Genomic DNA, 6,531 nt, shown 5'->3' on the forward strand with positions numbered 1-6,531 from the left:
CATTCAATAAACATGGCAGCCCTGTAACAGATAAGTGTGCTGAAACTCAATTGAATAGATACGTCCAAGGTTACACAGATAATAAATGACAGAGGCGCGGAGAGGTTTAGAGCAATGGCTGTCTGTCTCCAAAGCTATTACTGTTTCTGGTGTTCCACAGTGAAGACGGTGAAAGAACATATGCTTTCGAAGCCTCCACAGAGATGTGTTTTATGAATTTAGTGAACTATTTGCTAAGAGCTACCATGACCACTTTTTTAAACATGTAATAGGCTCATCTAAACATAGTACTTGCTGATTGTAAACTTTCTTGTAATGGGAATATAAAAGCTGCTTTCTCTCCCCAGCCTTTCCATTAATGATCTGTTTTAGGGTCACTCAACATCTGGATTTCTTTGTCAATTAAACTGAGTTAGAGAAAGCTAGAAATTGGACATAGTGGATGAGTCAGTCAGTCTAATGCATGAACTTGTGAAATTTTACCATGACTCATTTCTTCCCCTTAAAGACAAATATTATCATTAAGAAATAGCAATGCTGTATCCTCAGACAGTTCTTTGCAAATTGCCGAAGGCAGCTTGCACTGAATTACCCATCACTGGAGCTTCAAACTAGAGCTCAGATCTTATTTTAAAGGGAGACAATCATTATGTGTGGGTGTTATCTTTTTAATGGCCAAATTCATATGGCTTTGTAAAGTGTTTGAGAGAGTTTCAAGCTGATCACTCCTCCCTCCAGATCCAAATGCAAAAGTTAGTCCAATCTTTCTGCTTAGCCATGGCCATATCTGTGCTTTCTATTTACCTAGCAGCTGAGAACAAGATTTCCCTGAACATTGCCTTCCTGATGTCTTCAATTTCTAAGTTTTCTAACAAAGACACAAGTTTATTCTCTACTCTGAATTGACACATTGTTGTATCACTGTTTATTGTGTGGAAGACAGTGCTGATCCAAACCCCAAGAACACTGACGGTGGGGCCAGTTGACATTTCTCTTTCAATTATTACCAACTATAGTGCCTGGCAAATGAATGGGCCCATAATAAGTATTCTGTAGAGGTATTTTTTAATTTATATTAATTTACCTTTTGCTTAATTCAGCAGTCCCCATCCTGGTGTTGGAATACATTCTGAAGTAGACCGTGCAGCAGTTTGGGCATGAAGGGTAATGGCTGGGTTGAAATGTTCAATACTGCAAATAACAAACAGCCTTAGAAGTGTAATGATTCAAATGTAAAATGGTTAAACTTTAACCAGTCTCATCTTCTATAGGACAAAATTTTGCCCACTCTTTTCACTAGTCTGATTTCCTGTCTCCTTTTTTCCCCTTTCTTATTTATTGTTAGCCCAATGGCTGACATTGCCCCCTATTCAACAGGGAAACTAAAACAAACTCTTAAAATGCAAGCAAACCTGACAAAATACTCAACTATTTGACTGCATTAAAGTACTAAAAGATGCGAGTGAAGAATATATCCATCAGCTGCTGGAAGCATTGATGAAATAAAAAATTCAACATATTCACTTTTCTCCATTTACTCTTTTCTGTGGTTCTGTGGCCTCAAGCTGCTTACTGCAAATTAGATTTCTCCTTAATATGCTAATGTTGAATAAGCGAATTGGGCTCTAAATAATTAAGTTGTGAGAAGTACAAAACTAAAGCAATCTATTAATGCAATATGAACATCCCTTGATTATATTTGCAGAATGAATTCACCTGCTTTAAATGGTGAATTAGAATTGAAAGGTAAATTAAAATTTAGAAGAAAATACAATAATAAACCATCACTATCCATTTTTTTTCCTTTTGCTATTTCAGATGTCAGAGGCTCTACTCAGTCATACTACTCACTAAAGGGTAAATTAGGATCACTAGCCACAAGAGGTATCTCTTGATTGATATATTGGCTTTTACCACCGTTATCTATTCTCAGTCTTCTTAGTACCCATTTCATTGCAGTAAATGGGTATTGTTTTGCTTGTAATTGTTCTTATAAAATTGTAGACTGGTGTTTAATTCCACATAATTTGAAATCATGTAAAAAGTACGGTGGAATACTTATTCTCTCCTTGCTTTGTGTCACTTGGTGGTCCTCTTAGTAAAACCAGAAGGAACCTCAGGGTGATTATCTCTTTTTTTTTGCAGCACTGTGTTGGGAATTCACGTGGGTACATAATGTTTTTCTATTGTGCCAATGAAGAGTTTTGTGAGAAATTTTCTCCCCAGGAAAAGGGTTTGAAGAAAATATAAAAAGCACAATGTTTTACCAAATAAGATCCCTAGATAAAAGATGAAGCAGGCCAATCGAAGCACGAAGACCATGGAGAGCATTCGACTTGGGCACTTAGGGCCAGGAATTCCATTCTCAAATCCAGGACACTGCAGGGTAAGACTGAACTGGGCCTGAGGGAAAATTTGGGAGTTCAGGGATTAAGTCTTTGTCTATTAATTCCTAGGGTAACCTTACAGTGAGGATGGCCCTCTCTTGACCACCACACAGTGGGGGACCCTGAGGCTCCCATCTCCTGCCCTGGGTGGGTCCGAGAATGCAGGTGGGAAGACTGGCATGACAGGCTTAGATATGAGATAGGCAGAGGAGCTTCAGAAAGCAGAGGCCTTAAAGAAAAGAGGTCTAAGGAGACAAAGGAAAGCACACAATGTGGGGGCATCAGAGACCTGCTCTTGGGAAGGTCATATGGGCGTCCTCTGTTGGGCATATGAATACGTATACATGGAAAATCCCTGGCTGTAAGAAGGTTAAGGGAGGGAACAGTAAAGTGAAAAACAACCAAATAAATAAAAGCCAACCAAATAAAGAGTCATAAATAGTTTCTGAATTTTTCATAGTCTCCACGCTATCTATTCTGTTTCCTTGAAAAATTGAATTACGGTTCCTGAAAATCACAGCCTTATTGTATTTTTCCACGGCCTTGCCTTAATAGATGATGAATCATTAAGTAGCACCTGTCACAGACAAGAACCCTTTGCAGTCACAGTGCGTTTTCACCCCGCGAACTGCAATTAAGCCCATATTTTTGCTTCCCGATCTCTCATTAGTACAGATTTGAAAAATAACTAACAATGAAAAGTTTCACATTTGCATACAGAGACTTAATAAATTTACCTTTCCTGACTTGGAAATTGGAAACTGTGAGTGGAAAGAAGATGATCCATGGAAGCAGAAGGCCTGGTTTTGAGTGCCATCCGGCCCCTGTGTGGTTCAGTTTGGTTTGGCTTCTTCAACTAGAACAACTGGATTTTCTTATCCACATCTGTAACATAGAGTTAATGTTAACCACTTCACAGAGTTGGAAGAATAAAATATAATACATAACATTCTGTAGAATATCTGATACATACCCACACATGCACGCAGTATTTACATATACCACTCTTGTGCAGTTTACACATGCACGTCATGTGTAGTTAATGTGCTGAGAAATTCTCTAATGACAGGTGCTCAGTGTGCCTCCTGCATCTGCTTGGAGTACTCACCCTCAGTTCTCAATCAGTACTAAGTTTTATTATTTCAGACTCGCTATTTCCCTGATCACATAGCTCCATATACTAAGAAGACAGCCTTCCAGAGTCTTCATTGATGCTTTCCTCTACCCCCTGGTCATCATCAACTTCAGGTTAATCTCACTAAGTCACCACTTCCAGCATAGAATGCCTCTGCTTAAAAACTTCCTTTAGTTCTTCATTTTCTACACAGTAAGTTTGAGGTAAGATCTCACTGCTTCCAGGAAACCATCTCTGAATACCTGCACACGTTATTTTGTTCTAGAATGAATTCATATATGTACAACTACTATAAGCCTATCACATTTTCTTCTCTACTCTAGCTATGTGTTCCTATTTTTTTGTTTGTTTGTTTTTTGGAGCAGAAATTGTGTCTTCCTCTCATGTATCTCCCCCAGATCTATTGCCCTATAAATACGAGTCCTTCTCCCAATTTTATTGATATTAATATTAATACTAATTCCATGCAAGACTGAAATCATATATAGTTCTGTGCACCTGTCTCAGGTGCTTAATGAATCATATGACATTGCTGAAAAAGTCATTTAGATAAACCCTCCATAGAGATTATTTTCTCTTAAATCCAAATATAGGTACATAGGACAAAGATTCTCCACATTAATTTTAGAGACACAGAGAAATAGATACATTTAGATTATGTATGGAGAGAGCAGGAGGGAGGGATGTTATACCTTAACAAAGTTTCCTGCTGTGCTGACCTTATCATCTGTGAGACCAAGGGATGCCATTTCAGCTAATAAAGGTTTTTCTTTATTAATTTAATGTCATCATTACCAGCTATACACTGTAAGGCTTTCTTATTCACAGGGAAATGAGGGAAACAGGTATCCAATGATCTCAAACCGACATACATTGATGCCTGAAATTTTCCACGCCAGTATCAGTGAAATGGTCTGAATATATATACAACCTGAAAAGGTCAAATAGCCCAAGAATATAATTGGACCCAACATCACATTGTAATTAAAGCCGCAGAAGGCTCGTACATGCCACCTCTCTGTCTCTCAAATGCAGAGGGAAACACAGGCTTCACAGACCACAGGAAAATGCACTGATTAATTACACAGTGATGTGATATTATTCCTGCCAGGATAGTCCCTCTGAAATGTCAGAAGGATTAGAAGTGCCACATCTTCCTCCCAGACTCTAATCTTAAAGGGCCCTAGGATGAAAACACAGCAATTACGTTCATAGACTGTGTCAATTTTACAATAGAAAAAAGAGCGTTCCCAACAGCAAATAATTATAGCACTGCTTAATGATTGATTTAACATAGAAAACCCATCTAATTCCTTTTGTCATTACAATCTACAGTACTAACAATCTAACAATGCTGCTTTCGTGAATAGACATTACATTAGCAATAAGAATAATGCTAATACAACATGCAGTTTAACTTGTTATATTGTGAGTTGGCAGCGCTCCCCCATACACAGTTATTAGTGCAGCACACCTTCTGAGTGAGACGGAGCAGCCGAGAATTTGCTTTTCAGCATCTGTGCTAATGCAAAAGAGCATTGTAACCCAAAGTAGTCTCCTGCATATTTCATACAGCAGGAGAGAATGTGTTTTCTGTTTTCCTAGGATATAATTCCAAAGTCGGAAAAACGTAAGCTCTAGCAAATCGATTCATGATGACTCTAAATGGATCCCTGTGTGGATGACATGCAAATGCAACTCTTGCAAAAGATTACCTATGGAAATCTAGCTACTCTACAAATCAATAAGCACATTACAGTCTACAGAAAAACAAAACAAAACAATCATAAGAGCTCTGTGGTTTTCTTGTGCTGAGTGATATGGTGACACTAAGATCATTCCAGAACATTTAGAATATAATTAGAAAAAAGAAAAGAAAAAAAATGTGGAAAGTTATCTTTTGTAATGGTATTCCACACAAAATTATATGGGTGGTTAAGGAGTTTCCAAACCCCTATTCTGTCACTACTTCAGGGAATAGCTTAAGGTAAACTCCAGCTGCTTAAAGATCTGATTCCTTCAGTGGCACTGCTGAGTCATCAACTCCATAAATTACAGATATTTATAGGAGGCCTACGTGTGTGACGTGATGGGGAAACAACGACAAACACAGGAACCAGGCCCTTTGTTTTACTGGACAGTGTTGGTTGATGGGCACAGGTTCCGTGTATGTTGACATACACATCCTTGTGTTGGCTCTGCATGAACCACCTAGGAAATACGTAAAGAAGTGGAGTCTGAGGATTCATTTTGTCAGGTGGAGGCTCAGCTTTGCAGTCAGTAGAAAGCTTGGTGTGCATGTAGAATACTTAAGTAACCAGACTATATATGTTAAATCCAGGCTTGTTTACTTATTAGATGTGTCTCATTCTGCAAGTTAGCTAATCTCTTTGTATCTCATTTACTCCTGTGTAAAATGGGGATAAATTCAGCCCCTCAAATAAGCTATTTGTGTAAGATAAGTAGTTGATTCATGGAAACACCTTAGACCAGTGCCTAACACACTCAGTATTAGCTACTACTCCTATCACCCTGGTAGGTCTCATCTTATGGTATTTCAGTACACATAAATATTTTTTTCTGACTTCTCCTGAAAGTATATAATTCATAATTCTGTTTTCCATTTTGTTCTTTGTTAAAAATAGAAAATAGTGAGTGATAGTCCTGATAGCTTGATATTCTCTGGTTATATCCAGGTTTGGACCCCTTAAAACGGGACACTAATACAGACCCTACCAAATCATGACTCAATTCCAATCAAATCTCTCATCACTGCTTTCAAATTACACCTTCATCTTTAGCTTTGTTAATAACAATAGAACCACTTATCTTTACGCATGTGACCTCATAATGGCAGGACCCTCCTCTGCTGTCTCGGAGGGAACTCCTTGGTAACTTGGGGAAGAGTTGCTGATGGAATCAGGAAATCAAGCCTTCCCCAGGCTGCCTGCTATGCAATTACCTATGTCAACAGAAATCCATATGGGTTTATTCTTCTTTGGAGTGTAT

Source organism: Miniopterus natalensis, chromosome 7 (assembly GCF_054644295.1).
Source record: "Miniopterus natalensis isolate mMinNat1 chromosome 7, mMinNat1.hap1, whole genome shotgun sequence".
NCBI classification, from domain to species: domain Eukaryota; kingdom Metazoa; phylum Chordata; class Mammalia; order Chiroptera; family Miniopteridae; genus Miniopterus; species Miniopterus natalensis.